A 19,778-nucleotide genomic window follows, 5' to 3' on the forward strand; every position below is an offset into this window, starting at 1 on the left:
GAAGAAATCCCAACAGAGGTCGGGCTCGCCATCTTCCTCGGACCCCGAGGGCCCGTAGGTCGAGACGGCCGTCAGCCGGTCCTAGGGTGACCGCACACGATACCCTAGAGGGTTTGGACTCGCCTCTATGAGAATGTCCACCGAAGCGGAGTTGCTTGGCGGGTCGTGGCCAAATCCAAAAGGCGCGAGATGGGAATCGGTCGGTACCTTTTGGTCGACGGGTGGTGACGAAGTCACGTCAGGGACTGACTGCACCGTCGTCTCAGGTACGAGGGTGACGCCTAGCAAGTCCTTCGCGAGCGTGCTGATGTCGCCCGTTTGCTTGAGGTTGGTGTGTTGCGGGGAGACGGCGCTCGTCTTCGTCTCAGACGCAAGGCCGATGCCCGACGCGCTCTCCGTCGGGGCGCCGGCACCGTCGACTCGCTCGACAGCCAACGAGGTGCCGCCTCCTGCTTGGCCTTGGTTGCCCCGCCTCCTCCTCCGTCGGCGGGGGAGGGGACGGGACAAGCCCGAATGTCGTCCTTCCACCACGTGGGGAAGGCGTCGTCGATTTCCCCGCCGGCGGGCAGGTTGTCGACCGCCATTGTCGCTGTCGCGCGGCGGGGGAAGGAGTATCATGTCGTAGCTGCCGTCGAGGGACATGAACTCAAGACTCCCGAAACGGAGCACCGTCCCGGGCCGGAGAGGTTGCTGGAGACTGCCCATCTGGAGCTTGATGGGAAGCTGTTCGTCAACACGCAGCAGGCCCCTACCTGGCGCGCCAACTGTCGGCGTTTCGGAACCCGAGGGGTCCCTGGGCCGACGAGTGAATTGTCGCCGCGTGCCCCAGCCCAGATGGGTCGGCGCGAGGCGGAACGCGAAGGGGGGAAAAGCAGCCGGAGGGAGACAGGCGTGGGAGGTGGAACCCGCGGCCTTCGTGTTAGCCCCGCACCCAGGTCGGGTGCGCTTGCAGTAGGGGGTTACAAGCGTCCACGCGGGAGGGAGCGAGCGGCCTTGCGTGAGTGCCGTCCCGTCCTTCCCCGCGCGACCAACCTTCTGTAAGAGGGCCCTGGACCTCCCTTTTATAGGCGTAAGGAGAGGATCCAGATGTACAATGGGGGGTGTAGCAGTGTGCTAACGTGTCTAGCGGAGGAGAGCTAACGCCCTAAGTACATGCCATCGTGGCAGCTGGAGAGGTTTTGGCACCCAGTTCGTGTGATGTCGTGGCCGTCGGAGGAGTGCTGGAGCCTGGCGGAAGGACAGCTGTCGGGGCTGTCGAGTCCTTGCTGACGTCCTCTTGCTTCCGTAAGGGGGCTGAGAGCCGCCGTCGTCATGGAGCGTGCGGGGCGCCATCATTACTCGTATAGTGGAGCGAGCCAGATGGGACGCCGGTCTTGTTCCCCGTAGCCTGAGTCAGCTCGGGGTAGGGTAATGATGGTGCCTCCTGTTGACGTGGTCGGTCCGTGCCCTAGGTTGGGCGAGGTGGAGGCTCCTCCGAGGTCGAGGTCGAGTCTGTCTTCCAAGGTCGAGGTCGAGTCCGAGCCCCCGGGTCGGACAAGGCGGAGACCGTCGGCTGAGGCCAGGGCAAAGTCCGAGCCCTGGGGTCGGGCGAAGCGGAGTTCGTCGTCCTTTGGGGCTGAGCCCGAGTCCGAGCCATGGGGTCGGGCGAAGCGGAGTTCGTCGTCTTCCAGTGCTGAGCCCGAGTCCGAGCCCTAGGGTCGGGCGAAGCGGAGTTCGTCGTCTTCCGGGGTCGAGCCCGAGTTCGAGCCCTGGGGTCGGGCGGAGCGGAGTTTGTCGTCTTCCGGGGCTGAGCTCGAGTCCGAGCCCTGGGGTCGGGCGGAGCAGAGTTCGTCGTCTTCCGGGGCTGAGCCCGAGTCCGAGCCCTAGGGTCGGGCGAAGCGGAGTTCGTCGTCTTCCGGGGCCGAGCCCGAGTCCGAGCCCTGGGGTCGGGCGAAGCGGAGTTCGTCGTCTTCCGGGGCTGAGCCCGAGTCCGAGCCCTGGGGTCGGGCGAAGCGGAGTTCGTCGTCTTCCGGGGCTGAGCCCGAGTCCGAGCCCTGGGGTCGGGCGAAGTGGAGTTTCCTATGACGCCTGAGGCCGGACTTGGCTGCTGTCAGCCTCACTCTATCGAGTGGCTCAGCAGTCGGAGCGGCGCAGGCGGCGCTGTCCTCTTGTCAGTCCGGTCAGTGGAGCGGCGAAGTGACTGCGGTTACTTCGGCTCTATCGACTGGAGGGCGTGCGTCAGGATAAAGGTGTCAGGCCACCTTTGCATTAAATGCCCCTGCGATTTGGTCGGTTGGCATGGCGATTTGGCCAAGGTTGCTTCTTGGTGAAGACTGGGCCTCGGGCGAGCCGAAGGTGTGTCCGTTGCTGGAGGGGGTCCTCGGGCGAGACGTAGATCCTCCGGGGTCGGCTGCCCTTGCCCGAGGCTGGGCTCGGGCGAGGCGTGATCGCGTCCCTCGAATGGACCGATCCTTGACTTAATCGCACCCATCAGGCCTTTGCAGCTTTGTGCTGATGGGGGTTACCAGCTGAGATTTAGGAGTCTTGAGGGTACCCCTAATTATGGTCCCCGACAATTTTGTACCCTGCCGGTTATCCCGAGAGCAAGATTAGGAGAATTCACTCTAGGAAGTCTCACTCTGGTCCTAATCATGCTTTTATGTTTAAGGGTGAGACATCTAGTTCTAGGCAACCAACCCGTGCTAAGTTGCCTAAGAAGAAAACTCCTAGTGCATCAAATGATCATGACATTTCATTTAAAACTTTTGATGCATCATATGTTTTAACTAACAAATCCGGCAAGGTAGTTGCCAAGTTTGTTGGGGGCAAACACAAGGGGTCAAAGACTTGTGTTTGGGTACCAAAAGTTCTTCTGTCTAATGCCAAAGGACCCAAAACCGTTTGGGTACCTAAAGTCAAGAACTAAAATTGTTTTGTAGGTTTATGCATCCGGGGGCACAAGTTGGATCATCGATATCGGGTGCACAAACCACATGACAGGGGAGAAGAAAATGTTCTCCTCCTACGAGAAAAACCAAGATCTCCAACGAGCTATCACATTCGGGGATGGAAACCAAGGTTTGGTCAAAGGCTTGGGTAAAATTGCTATATCTCCTGACCATTCCATTTCCAATGTTTTTCTTGTTGATTCATTAGATTACAATTTGCTTTCCGTATCTCAATTATGTCAAATGGGCTACAACTGTCTGTTTACTGATGTAGGTGTCACTGTCTTTAGAAGAAGTGATGATTCAATAGCATTTAAGGGAGTGTTAGAGGGTCAGCTATACTTGGTAGATTTTGATAGAGCTGAGCTCGACACTTCCTTAATTGCTAAGACTAACATGGGTTGGCTCTGGCACCGCCGACTAGCCCATGTTGGGATAAAGAATCTTCATAAGCTTCTAAAGGGAGAACACATTTTAGGATTAACAAATGTTCATTTTGAGAAAGACAGGATTTGTAGCGCATGCCAAGCCGGGAAGCAAGTTGGCGATCATCATCCACACAAGAACATCATGACAACTGACAGGCCACTGGAGCTCCTACACATGGATTTATTCGGCCGATCGCTTACATAAGCATCGGCGGGAGTAAGTACTGTCTAGTTATTGTGGATGATTATTCTCGCTTCACTTGGGTATTCTTTTTGCAGGAAAAATCTCAAACCCAAGAGACCTTAAAAAGGATTCTTGAGACGGGCTCAAAATGAGTTCGGCTTAAGGATCAAGAAAATTAGAAGCGACAACGGGACGGAGTTCAAGAATTCACAATTTGAAGGTTTCCTTGAGGAGGAGGGAATCAAGCATGAGTTCTCCTCTCCCTACACGCCACAACAAAATGGTGTAGTGGAGAGAAAGTGAAAGGGAATTAGGCTTACACCTAGTTCCTAAATAATTTTGGTGGTTGAATTGCCCAACACAAATAATTGGACTAACTAGTTTACTCAAGTGTATAGATTATACAGGTGTAAAAGGTTCACACTCAGCCAATAAAAAGACCAAAAGTTGGATTCAACAAAGGAGCAAAGGGCCAACCGAAGGCACCTCTGGTCTGGCGCACCGGACTGTCCGGTGTGCCACCGGACAGTGTCCGGTGCACCACCGGACACGTCCGGTGCACCAGAGGACTCCAACGCAAACTCGCCACCTTCGGGAATTTCCAGAGGCACTCGCGCTATAATTCACCGGACTGTCCGGTGTACACCGGACAGTGTCCGGTGCGCCATGGAGAAGCGGCCTCAGGAACTCGCCAGCTTCGGGAAACTCCAACGGCTAGTCCGCTAAAATTCACCGGACTGTCCGGTGTGCACCGGACTGTCCGGTGCGACTCCGGAGCAACGGCTATCTCCGCGCCAACGGCTCTCTGCCGCGCATTTAATGCGCGCTCTGCGCGCGCAGAAGTCAGGCGCGCCCATACTGGCACACCGGACAAGGAACAGTGCATGTCCGGTGTGCACCGGACACCCAGGTGGGCCCACAAGTCAGGAGCTCCAACGGTCAGAATTCAACGGCAGTGATGACGTGGCAGGGGGCACCGGACTGTCCGGTGTGCACCGAACTGTCCGGTGCGCCATCGAGCAGACAGCCTCCCAACGGCCACTTTTGGTGGTTGGGGCTATAAATACCCCAACCACCCCACCATTCATTGCATCCAAGTTTTCCACTTCTCAACCACTTACAAGAGCTAGGCATTCAATTCTAGACACACCAAAGAGATCAAATCCTCTCCAATTCCACTCAAGGCTTTAGTGATTAGAGAGAGAGAGATTTGCCGTGTTCTTTTTGAGCTCTTGCGCTTGGATTGCTTCTTTCCTTTCTCACTTGTTCTTGAGATCAAAACTCCATTGTAAACAAGGCAAGAGGCACCAATTGTGTGGTGGCCCTTGCGGGGAAGTTTTGTTCCCGGCTTTGATTTGAGAAGAGAAGCTCACTCGGTCCGAGGGACCGTTTGAGAGAGGGAAGGGTTGAAAGAGACCCGGCCTTTGTGGCCTCCTCAACGGGGAGTAGGTTTGCGAGAACCGAACCTCGGTAAAACAAATCCGCGTGTCACACTCTTCATTTGCTTGCGATTTGTTTTGCGCCCTCTCTCGCGGACTCGTTTTATTTTTCTAACGCTAACCCGGCTTGTAGTCATATTTGTAAATTTCAGTTTCGCCCTATTCACCCCCCCCCCTCTAGGCGACTATCAATTGGTATCAGAGCCCGGTGCTTCATTAGAGCCTAACCGCTCGAAGTGATGTCGGGAGATCACGCCAAGAAGGAGATGGAGACCGGCGAAAAGCCCACTACAAGCCACGGGAGCACTTCATCGGAAGAGTCCCGCACCAAGAGGAAGGAGAAGAAGAAGAGCTCCTCCAACAAAGGGAAGGAGAAGAAATCTTCTTCTCACCACAAAGAGAAGAAGGAGAGATCTTCCTCTCACAAGCCACATCGGAGTGGGGACAAGCACAAGAGGATGAGGAAAGTGGTCTACTACGAGACCGACACTTCATCAACATCGACCTCCGGCTCCGATGCGCCCTCCGTAACTTCTAAACGCCAAGAGCGTAAGAAGTTTAGTAAGATCCCCTTGCACTATCCTCGTACATCTAGACATACTCCATTACTTTCCGTTCCATTAGGCAAACCGCCAACCTTTGACGGTGAAGATTATGCTAGGTGGAGTGATTTAATGCGATTTCATCTAACCTCACTCCACAAAAGTATATGGGATGTTGTTGAGTTTGGTGCACAGGTACCATCCGTAGGGGATAAGGATTATGATGAGGATGAGGTGGCCCAAATCGAGCACTTCAACTCACAAGCAACAACAATACTCCTAGCCTCTTTAAGTAGAGAGGAGTATAACAAAGTTCAAGGGTTGAAGAGCGCCAAGGAGGTTTGGGATGTGCTCAAAACCGCGCACGAGGGAGATGAGCTTACAAAGATCACCAAGCGGGAAACGATCGAGGGGGAGCTCGGTCGGTTCCGGCTTCGCAAAGGGGAAGAGCCACAACACATGTACAACCGGCTCAAGACCTTGGTGAACCAAGTGCGAAACCTCGGGAGCGTAAAGTGGGATGACCATGAAATGGTTAAGGTTATTCTAAGATCTCTTATTTTCCTTAACCCTACTCAAGTTCAATTAATTCGTGGTAATCCTAGATATACTAAAATGACCCCCGAGGAAGTTATCGGGAATTTTGTAAGTTTTGAGTGCATGATCGAAGGCTCGAGGAAGATCAACGAGCTTGATGATCCATCTACATCCGAAGCTCAACCTGTCGCGTTCAAGGCGACGGAAGAAAAGAAGGAGGAGTCTACCCCAAGTCGACAACCAATAGACGCCTCCAAGCTTGACAATGAGGAGATGGCGCTCGTCATCAAGAGCTTCCGCCAAATCCTCAAACAAAGGAGGGGGAAAGACTACAAGTCCCGCTCCAAGAAGGTTTGCTACAAATGTGGTAAGCTCGGTCATTTTATTGCTAAATGTCCTATATCAAGTGACAGTGACCGAGGCGACGACAAGAAGGGGAGAAGAAAGGAGAAGAAGAGGTATTACAAGAAGAAGGGCGGCGATGCCCATGTTTGTCGGGAGTGGGACTCCGACGAGAGCTCGAGCGACTCCTCCGACGACGAGGACGCCGCCAACATCGCCGTCACCAAGGGACTTCTCTTCCCCAACGTCGGCCACAAGTGCCTCATGGCAAAGGACGGCAAAAAGAAGGTTAAATCTAAATCCTCCACTAAATATGAATCCTCTAGTGATGATAATGCTAGTGATGAGGAAGATAATTTGCGTATCCTTTTTGCCAACCTTAACATAGAACAAAAAGAAAAATTAAATGAATTTATTAGTGCTATTCATGAAAAGGATGACCTTTTGGATTCTCAAGAGGATCTCCTAATTAAGGAAAACAAGAAACATGTTAAGGTTAAGAATGCTTATGCTCTAGAAATTGAGAAATGTGAAAAATTATCTAGTGAGCTAAGCACTTGTCGTGAGATGATTGACAACCTTAGGAATGAAAATGCTAGTTTAAATGCTAAGGTTGATTCACATGTTTGTAATGTTTCAATTCCCAATCCTAGAAATAATTATGATGATTTGCTTGCTAGGATTGAAGAATTAAACATTTCTCTTGCTAGCCTTAGGAGTGAAAATGAAAAATTAATTACTAAGGCAAAAGATTTTGATGTTTGCAAATTACTATTTCCGATCTTAGAGATAAGAATGATATACTACATGCTAAGATTGTTGAACTTAATTCTTGCAAACCCTCTACATCTACCATTGAGCATGTCACTATTTGTACTAGATGTAGAGATGTTGATATTGATGCTATTCATGATCACATGACTTTGATTAAACAACAAAATGATCATATAGCAATATTAGATACAAAAATTGCCGAGCATAACTTAGAAAATGAAAAGTTTAAATTTGCTAGAAGTATGCTCTATAATGGGAGACGCCCTGGCATCAAGGATGGCATTGGCTTCCAAAAGGGAGACAATGTCAAACTTAATGCCCCTCCAAAGAACTTATCCAACTTTGTTAAGGGCAAGGCTCCCATGCCTCAGGATAACGAGGGTTACATTTTGTACCCTGCCGGCTATCCTGAGAGCAAAATTAGGAGAACTCATTCTAGGAAGTCTCACTCTGGCCCTAACCATGCTTTTATGTATAAGGGTGAGACATCTAGTTCTAGGCAACCAACCCATGCCAAGTTGCCTAGAAAGAAAACTCCTAATGCATCAAATGAACATGCCATTTCATTTAAGACTTTTGATGCATCTTATGTTTTAACTAACAAATCTGGCAAAGTAGTTGCCAAATATGTTGGGGGCAAGCACAAGGGGACAAAGACTTGTGTTTGGGTACCCAAAGTTCTTGTGTCTAATGCCAAAGGACCCAAAACCATTTGGGTACCTAAAGTCAAGAACTAAACTTGTTTTATAGGTTTATGCATCCGGGGGCTCAAGTTGGATACTCGACAGCGGGTGCACAAACCACATGACAGGGGAGAAGAAGATGTTCTCCTCATATGAGAAAAACCAAGATCCCCAAAGAGCGATCACATTCGGGGATGGAAATCAAGGTTTGGTCAAAGGTTTGGGTAAAATTGCTATTTCACCTGACCATTCCATTTCCAATGTTTTTCTTGTTGATTCATTAGATTACAATTTACTTTCTGTATCCCAATTATGTCAAATGGGCTACAACTGTCTTTTCACTGATATAGGTGTCACTGTCTTTAGAAGAAGTGATGATTCAATAGCATTTAAGGGAGTGTTAGAGGGTCAGCTGTACTTGGTAGACTTTGATAGAGCTGAACTCGACACTTGCTTAATTGCTAAGACTAACATGGGCTGGCTCTGGCATCGCCGACTAGCACATGTTGGGATGAAGAATCTTCACAAGCTTCTAAAGGGAGAACACATTTTAGGACTAACAAATGTTCATTTTGAGAAAGACAGGATTTGTAGCGCATGCCAAGCAGGAAAGCAAGTTGGCACCCATCATCCACATAAGAACATAATGACGACCGACAGGCCACTTGAGCTACTCCACATGGATCTATTCGGCCCGATTGCTTACATAAGCATCGGCGGGAGTAAGTATTGTCTTGTAATAGTGGATGATTATTCTCGCTTCACTTGGGTATTCTTTTTACAGGAAAAATCTCAAACCCAAGAGACCTTAAAGGGATTCTTGAGACGGGCTCAAAATGAGTTCGGCTTAAGGATCAAGAAAATAAGAAGCGACAACGGGACGGAGTTCAAGAACTCTCAAATTGAAGGCTTCCTTGAGGAGGAGGGAATCAAGCATGAATTCTCTTCTCCCTACACGCCTCAACAAAATGGTGTAGTGGAGAGGAAGAATAGAACTCTATTGGACATGGCAAGAACCATGCTTGATGAGTACAAGACTTCGGATCGGTTTTGGGCCGAGGCGGTCAACACCGCTTGCTACGCCATCAACCGGTTATATCTACACCGAATCCTCAAGAAGACATCATATGAACTCCTAACCGGTAAAAAGCCCAACATTTCATATTTTAGAGTCTTTGGTAGCAAATGCTTTATTCTTGTTAAAAGAGGTAGAAAATCTAAATTTGCTCCTAAGACTGTAGAAGGCTTTTTACTTGGTTATGACTCAAACACAAGGGCATATAGGGTCTTTAACAAGTCCACTGGACTAGTTGAAGTCTCATGTGACGTTGTGTTTGATGAGACTAACGGCTCTCAGGTAGAGCAAGTTGATCTTGATGAGATAGGTGAAGAAGAGGCTCCATGCATCGCGCTAAGGAACATGTCCATTGGGGATGTGTGTCCTAAGGAATCCGAAGAGCCTCCAAATGCACAAGATCAACCATCCTCCTCCATGCAAGCATCTCCACCAACTCAAAATGAGGATGAGGCTCAAGTTGATGAAGAAGGAGATCAATCAAATGAACCACCTCAAGATGACGGCATTAATCAAGGGGGAGATGCAATTGAGGAAGACAAGGAGGATGAGGAACAAAGGCCGCCACACCCAAGAGTCCACCAAGCAATCCAACGAGATCACCCCGTCGACACCATCCTCGGCGACATTCATAAGGGGGTAACTACTAGATCTCGTGTTGCACATTTTTGTGAACATTACTCTTTTGTTTCCTCTATTGAGCCACACAGGGTAGAGGAAGCACTGCAAGATTCGGATTGGGTGGTGGCGATGCAAGAGGAGCTCAACAACTTCACTAGGAATGAGGTATGGCATTTAGTTCCACGTCCTAACCAAAATGTTGTAGGAACCAAATGGGTCTTCCGCAACAAGCAAGATGAGCATGGTGTGGTGACAAGGAACAAAGCTCGACTTGTGGCCAAGGGATACTCCCAAGTCGAAGGTTTGGATTTCGGTGAAACCTATGCACCCGTAGCTAGGCTTGAGTCAATTCGCATATTATTAGCCTATGCTACTTACCATGGCTTTAAGCTTTATCAAATGGACGTGAAAAGTGCCTTCCTCAATGGACCAATCAAGGAAGAAGTATATGTTGAGCAACCTCCCGGCTTTGAAGACAGTGAGTATCCTAACCATGTCTATAGACTCTCTAAGGCGCTTTATGGGCTCAAGCAAGCCCCAAGAGCATGGTATGAATGCCTTAGAGATTTTCTTATTGCTAATGGCTTCAAAGTCGGAAAAGCCGATCCTACACTCTTTACTAAAACTCTTGAAAATGACTTGTTTGTATGCCAAATTTATGTTGATGATATTATATTTGGGTCTACTAACGAGTCTACATGTGAAGAGTTTAGTAGGATCATGACACAGAAATTCGAGATGTCTATGATGGGGGAGTTGAAGTATTTCTTAGGATTCCAAGTGAAGCAACTCCAAGAGGGCACCTTCATTAGCCAAACGAAGTACACTCAAGACATTCTAAACAAGTTTGGGATGAAGGATGCCAAACCCATCAAGACACCCATGGGAACCAATGGGCATCTCGACCTCGACACGGGAGGTAAGTCCGTGGATCAAAAGGTATACCGGTCAATGATAGGTTCTTTACTCTATTTATGTGCATCTCGACCGGATATTATGCTTTCTGTATGCATGTGTGCAAGATTCCAAGCCGACCCTAAGGAAGCTCACCTTACGGCCGTGAAACGAATCTTGAGATATTTGGCTTATACTCCTAAGTTTGGGCTTTGGTATCCTAGGGGATCCACATTTGATTTAATTGGTTATTCGGATGCTGATTGGGCGGGGTGCAAAATCAATAGGAAGAGCACATCGGGGACTTGCCAGTTCTTGGGAAGATCCTTGGTGTCTTGGGCTTCAAAGAAGCAAAATTCGGTCGCTCTTTCCACCGCCGAAGCCGAGTACATTGCCGCAGGCCATTGTTGCGCGCAATTGCTTTGGATGAGGCAAACCCTGCGGGACTACGGTTACAAATTAACCAAAGTCCCTTTGCTATGTGATAATGAGAGTGCAATCAAAATGGCCGACAATCCCGTCGAGCATAGCCGCACTAAGCACATAGCCATTCGGTATCATTTTCTTAGGGATCACCAACAAAAGGGAGATATCGAGATTTCTTACATTAATACTAAAGATCAATTAGCCGATATCTTTACCAAGCCTCTTGATGAACAATCTTTCAACAAACTTAGGCATGAGCTCAATATTCTTGATTCTAGGAACTTCTTTTGTTAATTGCACACATCGCGCATTTATATACCTTTGATCATACCCCTTCATATGCTATGACTAATGTGTTTTCAAGTCCATTTCAAACCAAGTCATAGGTGTATTGAAAGGGAATCGGAGTCTTCGGCGAAGACAAAGGCTTCCACTCCGTAACTCACCCTTCGCCGTCACTCCAAGCAACTCTCCATACTTGGGGGAGAAAGCATGAGCACCACACAAAAGGACTCCATCTTTCGTATAATCTTAACTCATTTATTTATGACCAAAGGGGAAGATAGCACTTTAAGGGCTCTAATGATTCCGTTTTTGGCGATTCATGCCAAAAAGGGGGAGAAATGAGCCCAAAGCAAAAGGACCGCATCACCACCAATTTCAAAAACTTAGTATTGAATATTTTTCAATTGGTATTCTATTGTGTTCAAAAAGGGGGAGAAAGTAGTATTTCAAAAATCTATCAAAACCCTCTTGAACACTAAGAGGAGGATCTCTTTTAGGGGGAGTTTTGTTTAGTCAAAGGAAAAGCATTTGTAACAGGGGGAGAAAATTTCAAATCTTGAAAATGCTTTGCAACTCTTATTCATTTACCTTTGACTATTTGCAAAAGAACTTTGAAAAGAATTTACAAAAGAATTTTGCAAAACCAAAACATGTGGTGCAAGCGTGGTCCAAAATATTATATAAGAAAGAAACAATCCATGCATATCTTGTAAGTATTAATATTGGCTCAAATTCCAAGCAACCTTTGCACTTACATTATGCAAACTAGTTCAAGTATGCACTTCTATATTTGCTTTGGTTTGTGTTGGCATCAATCACCAAAAAGGGGGAGATTGAAAGGGAATTAGGCTTACACCTAGTTCCTAAATAATTTTGGTGGTTGAATTGCCCAACACAAATAATTGGACTAACTAGTTTACTCAAGTGTATAGATTATACAGGTGTAAAAGGTTCACACTCAGCCAATAAAAAGACCAAAAGTTGGATTCAACAAAGGAGCAAAGGGCCAACCGAAGGCACCTCTGGTCTGGCGCACCGGACTGTCCGGTGTGCCACCGGACAGTGTCCGGTGCACCACCAGACACGTCCGGTGCACCAGAGGACTCCAACGCAAACTCGCCACCTTCGGGAATTTCTAGAGGCACTCGCGCTATAATTCACCGGACTGTCTGGTGTACACCGGACAGTGTCCGGTGCGCCATGGAGAAGCGGCCTCAGGAACTCGCCAGCTTCGGGAAACTCCAACGGCTAGTCCGCTAAAATTCACCGGACTGTCCGGTGTGCACCGGACTGTCCGGTGCGACTCCGGAGCAACGGCTATCTCCGCGCCAACGGCTCTCTGCCGCGCATTTAATGCGCGCTCTGCGCGCGCAGAAGTCAGGCGCGCCCATACTGGCACACCGGACAAGGAACAGTGCATGTCCGGTGTGCACCGGACACCCAGGTGGGCCCACAAGTCAGGAGCTCCAACGGTCAGAATTCAACGGCAGTGATGACGTGGCAGGGGGCACCGGACTGTCCGGTGTGCACCGGACTGTCCGGTGCGCCATCGAGCAGACAGCCTCCCAACGGCCACTTTTGGTGGTTGGGGCTATAAATACCCCAACCACCCCACCATTCATTGCATCCAAGTTTTCCACTTCTCAACCACTTACAAGAGCTAGGCATTCAATTCTAGACACACCAAAGAGATCAAATCCTCTCCAATTCCACTCAAGGCTTTAGTGATTAGAGAGAGAGATTTGCCGTGTTCTTTTTGAGCTCTTGCGCTTGGATTGCTTCTTTCCTTTCTCACTTGTTCTTGAGATCAAAACTCCATTGTAAACAAGGCAAGAGGCACCAATTGTGTGGTGGCCCTTGCGGGGAAGTTTTGTTCCCGACTTTGATTTGAGAAGAGAAGCTCACTCGGTCCGAGGGACCGTTTGAGAGAGGGAAGGGTTGAAAGAGACCCGGCCTTTGTGGCCTCCTCAACGGGGAGTAGGTTTGCGAGAACCGAACCTCGGTAAAACAAATCCGCGTGTCACACTCTTCATTTGCTTGCGATTTGTTTTGCGCCCTCTCTCGTGGACTCGTTTTATTTTTCTAACGCTAACCCGGCTTGTAGTCATATTTGTAAATTTCAGTTTCGCCCTATTCACCCCCCCTCTAGGCGACTATCAGAAAGAATAGAACTCTATTGGACATGGCAAGGACCATGCTTGATGAGTACAAGACACCGGATCGGTTTTGGGCCGAAGCGGTTAACACTGCTTGCTACGCCATCAACCGATTATATCTACACCGAATCCTCAAGAAGACATCATATGAACTCCTAACCGGTAAAAAGCCCAATATTTCATATTTTAGAGTCTTTGGTAGCAAATGCTTTATTCTTATTAAAAGAGGTAGAAAATCTAAATTTGCTCCTAAGACTGTAGAAGGCTTTTTACTAGGATATGATTCAAACACAAGGGCATATAGAGTCTTTAACAAGTCCTCGGGACTAGTTGAAGTTTCTTGTGACGTTGTGTTTGATGAAACTAACGGCTCTCAAGTAGAGCAAGTTGATCTTGATGAGATAGGTGATGAAGAGGCTCCGTGCATCGCACTAAGGAACATGTCCATTGGGGATGTGTGTCCTAAGGAATCCGAAAAGTCTCCAAATGCACAAGATCAACCATCCTCCTCCACGCAAGCATCTCCACCAACTCAAAATGAGGACGAGGCTCAAGTTGATGAAGGAGAAAATCAAAATGATGAGCCGCCTCGAGATGACGGCAATGATCAAGGGGAAGATGCAAATGATCAAGACAAGGAGGATGAAGAACCAAGGCCGCCACACCCAAGAGTCCACCAAGCAATCCAACGAGATCACCCCGTCAACACCATCCTCGGCGATATTCATAAGGGGGTAACTACTCGATCTCGTGTTGCACATTTTTGTGAGCATTACTCTTTTGTTTCCTCTATTGAGCCACACAGGGTAGAGGAAGCACTCCAAGATTCGGATTGGGTGATGGCGATGCAAGAGGAGCTCAACAATTTCACTAGGAACAAGGTATGGCATTTAGTTCCACGTCCTAACCAAAATGTTGTAGGAACCAAATGGGTCTTCCGCAACAAGCAAGACGAGCATGGTGTGGTGACAAGGAACAAAGCTCGACTTGTGGCCAAGGGATACTCCCAAGTTGAAGGTTTGGATTTTGGTGAAACCTATGCACCCGTAGCCAGGCTTGAGTCCATTCGTATATTATTAGCCTATGCTACTTACCATGGCTTCAAGCTTTACCAAATGGACGTGAAGAGTTCCTTCCTCAATGGACCAATCAAGGAAGAGGTCTATGTTGAGCAACCTCCCGGCTTTGAAGACAGTGAGTACCCTAACCATGTCTATAGGCTCTCTAAGGCGCTTTATGGGCTCAAGCAAGCCCCAAGAGCATGGTATGAATGCCTTAGAGATTTCCTTATTGCTAATGGCTTCAAAGTCGGCAAGGCCGATCCTACTTTATTTACTAAAACTCTTGACAATGATTTGTTTGTATGCCAAATTTATGTTGATGATATCATATTTGGGTCTACTAACGAATCTACATGTGAAGAATTTAGTAGGATCATGACACAGAAATTCGAGATGTCAATGATGGGGGAGTTGAAGTATTTTCTAGGATTCCAAGCCAAGCAACTCCAAGAGGGCACCTTCATCAGCCAAACAAAGTATACTCAAGACATTCTAAACAAGTTTGGGATGAAGGATGCCAAGCCCATCAAGACTCCCATGGGAACCAATGGGCATCTCGACCTCGACACGGGAGGTAAATCCGTCGATCAAAAGGTATACCGATTGATGATAGGTTCATTACTCTATTTATGTGCATCTCGACCGGACATTATGCTTTCCGTATGCATGTGTGCAAGATTCCAAGCCGACCCTAAGGAATCTCACCTTACGGCCGTAAAATGAATCTTGAGATACTTGGCTTATACTCCTAAGTTTGGGCTTTGGTACCCTCGGGGATCCACATTTGATTTAATTGGTTATTCGGATGCCGATTGGGCGGGGTGTAAGGTTAACCGAAAGAGCACATCGGGGACTTGCCAGTTCTTGGGAAGATCCTTGGTGTCTTGGGCTTCAAAGAAGCAAAATTCGGTCGCTCTTTCTACCGCCGAAGCCGAGTATATTGCCGCAGGCCATTGTTGCGCGCAATTGCTTTGGATGAGGCAAACCCTGCGGGACTATGGTTACAAATTGACCAAAGTTCCTCTTCTATGTGATAATGAGAGTGCGATCCGCATGGCGGATAATCCCGTTGAGCATAGTCGCACTAAACACATAGCCATTCGGTATCATTTTCTTAGGGATCACCAACAAAAGGGGGATATCGAAATTGCATATATTAACACTAAAGATCAATTAGCCAATATCTTTACCAAGCCATTGGATGAACAAACTTTTACCAAACTTAGGCATGAGTTAAAAATTCTTGATTCTAGGAATTTCTTTTGATGTCTTGCACACTTAGCTCATAAATATACCTTTGATCATGTCTCTTTTATATATGCTATGACTAATGTGTTTTCAAGTGAATTTCAAACCAAGTCATAGGTGTATTGAAAGGGAATTGGAGTCTTCGACGAAGACAAAGGCTTCCACTCCACTCCATCGCTCTTCCTTCGCCGTCGCTCCAAGCACTTCTTCGTCTTTGGTATAATCTTCACTCATATGTTTTATTTGCCAAAGGGGAGAAAATAGTTAGCAAAGGGCTCTAATGATTCCGTTTTTGGCGATTCATGCCAAAGGGGGAGAAAGTATTAGCCCAAAGCAAAAGGACCGCACCACCACCCTAATTTTAAAACTAATGATTTTTAATTGGTAAATTTCAAATTGGTATCTTATTATGTTCGAAAGGGGGAGCAAGTAGTATTTTCAAAATTGATATCTTAAAACCCTCTTGAACACTAAGAGGAGAATTTATTGAGGGGGAGTTTTGGTTAGTCAAAGGAAAAGCATTTGAAACAAGGGGAGAAAATTTCAAAACTTGAAAATGCTTCACAAAATCTTATTCATTTACCTTTTACTATCTTGCAAAAGGACTTTGAAAAGGATTTACAGAAGGAATTTGCAAAAACAAAACATGTGGTGCAAGTGTGGTCCAAAATGTTAAAAATAAAGAAACAATCCATGCATATCTAGTAAGTAATATTTATTGGCTCAATTCTAAGTAACCTTTGCACTTGCATTTTGCAAACTAGTTCAAATTCTGCACTTGTATATTTGCTTTGGTTTGTGTTGGCATCAATCACCAAAAAGGGGGAGATTGAAAGGGAATTAGGCTTACACCTATATTCCTAAATTGATTTTGGTGGTTGAATTGCCCAACACAAATAATTGGACTAACTAGTTTGCCCAAGTTTATAAGTTCTACAGGCACCAAAGGTTCACAGTAAGCCAATAAAAAGACCAAGAAAAGGGTTCAAACAAAAGAGCAAAGGGACAACCGAAGGCACCCTGGTCGGGCGCACCGGACTGTCCGGTGTGCCACCGGACAGTGTCCGGTGCACCAGGGGACTTCAAGCTGAACTTCACACCTTCGGGAAAACTCAGAGCCGCCGCGCTATAATTCACCGGACTGTCCGGTGTACACCGGACAGTGTCCGGTGCTCCAGAGGAGAGCGACTCTGAACTCGCCAGCTTCGGGAATTCGCTCCGCTATAATTCATCGGACATGTCCGGTGTACACCGGACTGTCTGGTGTAACGGCGGAGCAACGGCTACTTCGGCACCAACGGTCACCTGCAGCGGCATTAAATGCGCGCCAGAGCGCGTAGAAGTCAGGCACGCGCGAAGTGGCGCACCGGACACTCTACAGTACATGTCCGGTGCGCCACCAGACATCCAGGCGGGCCCAGCAGTCAGAGCTCCAACGGTCGGAACCCAACGGCCTGGTGACGTGGCTAGCGCACCGAACACTGTCCGGTGTGCACCGGACTGTCCGGTGCACCATGCGACAGACAGCCTCCACCAAACGGCTAGTTTGGTGGTTGGGGCTATAAATACCCCCAACCACCCCACATTCAAGTCATCCAAGTTTTCACACTTCTACACCTTACAAGAGCTCTAGCATTCAATTCTAGACACACCCAAGTGATCAAATCCTCTCCAATTCCACACAAGGCTTTAGTGATTAGTGAGAGAGATTTGCCGTGTTCTTTTGAGCTCTTGCGCTTGGATTGCTTCTTTCTTTCTCATTTGTTCTTGTGATCAAAACTCAATTGTAACCGAGGCAAGAGACACCAATTGTGTGGTGGTCCTTGCGGGGAAGTTTTGTTCCCGGTTGATTTGAGAAGAGAAGCTCACTCGGTCCGAGGGACCATTTGAGAGAGGGAAAGGGTTGAAATAGACCCGACCTTTGTGGCCTCCTCAACGGGGAGTAGGTTTGCGAGAACCGAACCTCGGTAAAACAAATCCGCGTGTCACACTCTTTATTTGCTTGCGATTTGTTTTGCACCCTCTCTCTCGGACTTATTATTTCTAACGTTAACCCGGCTTGTAGTTGTGTTTAACTTTGTAAATTTCAGTTTCGCCCTATTCACCCCCCCCTCTAGGCGACTTTCACCCTTCCATTGTTGTCGCTCCGCCACCATGCCACGTTTCCCAAGCGCGTAGATCCGAGGATCCGCCATCAACTCCGCGCCCCACCCTCCTCCCCCTCTGCTCCACGATGACGAGGATCCAAGGCCGCCATCAACGCCCTCCTCCCATGTTGTCGATGGTGCGCGCAGATCCAGTCTCCTTCAGGCAACACCGCGCACCTCCTCCCCACGCTGTCAACAGAATCTCCTTCCGCCATCAACGGAAGGTGTCGAGGCTCTCCTACCCATCTGCTCCGCAATCCCCGCCATCAACGCGCTCCTCCATCCCCTTCCATTGTTGTCGCTCACCTTCCATCGACGACGCTGCATCGACCTCGGCAACCTCTGCCCACCTACAACTATTAAAGAACAAGAACAAATGGGGAGGCGACCAGTTGAGTTGCAGATTTTGGAGCCCTCTGCCACAGATTCAACCACTGATCCCCTACATCTCTCCCCCTTTAAGGTGCGTAAACTGATGCAGAGCTGTTTTGTATTTTTAAGTCCCTATATCCTATGGTGAATAATTACATTTATTAGAATTACTTGACACCACAGGAATTGCTTGTATATAGCGCCGTCATTTGCTGCTCTAAATTTGTAACTATGCAAAAAGACACCGCATGTTCACAACAGTTAACTTGATCAAAGCTCATTTGCTGCTCTAAACCTTTTGGATAGTTGTGGCTGGGTTATTGTGTCTATCTTTTGATAAAAGTTGTTATTATTCTTTTTAAATTTTTGCAGTGTTGGTGTCTGTTGTATTGACCTTTATCATTCAAAATCTTAAGTGTATTGAAACACTGTGTTGTTAAGATCATGTAAATTTTATATATACCTAATTTAGATCGAGAAGTCTCATGTTATGATATGTTGTTTGATTTACAGTATCATGTGTATAAATAGTTCATGTTTTTCACTTTGTTTAATTTGTGGTACCACATATATAATGATTTTATGTGTTTTCTGTGGCAACGCACGAGCATATACCTAGTAAATATTGAAGAATGGGGGCAACCTCTCGTTTAATCATGTGTGCGCTGGGATGGAGGCTACAGCCTATGTGTAGCACATTGAACTGAAGTGTCACAAAGTTGTGGTGGATTTATCTCCCCTTATGTTTCGGTTGTGTTTGGGATGGAGGCTCGCGGGTATAAAATCTTGCTTATACACGTACCCGTGCAGGTAATTTTACCCGATAAACTGTACCTGCTAAGAAGGTCTTAGATTCTAATATTCCGATCACTCAAAATGTCAAATAATTGCACAAAATTGAGTTCAACTTGAAATATAACAAACCATAGAATTACATAACTTGATACTTAAAGCCGAAGAAAGGTTTTGTTTTCACTACGATGAACTTTATTAGATAATAATATATGTATGATACGGGTATATTTTACCCACGGGGTATACGGGTATGGATAGTATCCACCCGTACCTGTAGTTCCGTACCTGTCTACCCAACGAGTAGAGGTTGTTGCCTATTAATATACCCGTGTATAGAAATCGTCACATACCTGCCTACATATCAGATAAAACCCGTCGGCTATTCGGGTACCCATTGCTATCTCTAGTTGTAGAGGTTAAAGAAGATTGGATGGGATAAACTTAAATAGAGAGGGATTTAATCCCTTCAATCTATCACTAACCGAAAGTTGTGATGAAGGCCTTGGTTTGGATTCCGGGCCATTTAGAGGAATACCGTTGTTGGCCCACAACGTGCGTCGACCTGTAGCCCGCGTCATAAACTCAGAATGGCCACCTCAGTTAGGTTGTTGAGTTAGGCCCATCTAAACTTCGTCACAACATCGACCCTTGAGCCATATGTGGTATGCCCGTGTCAAGCCAAATATCAGAGTTTTAACAGTTTCTATAAAAACGGCCCTAGGAACTATTTGAGAACTCTGTTTTTAAAACCACAATTTATTGTATATTATAATATAATTATAGTATTTTTAATATTAGTACAATCCAACACCTATTTGGAGACAAATATTTCAGTAGTAGTG

Source organism: Zea mays, chromosome 2, assembly GCF_902167145.1.
Source record: "Zea mays cultivar B73 chromosome 2, Zm-B73-REFERENCE-NAM-5.0, whole genome shotgun sequence".
NCBI lineage: Eukaryota > Viridiplantae > Streptophyta > Magnoliopsida > Poales > Poaceae > Zea > Zea mays.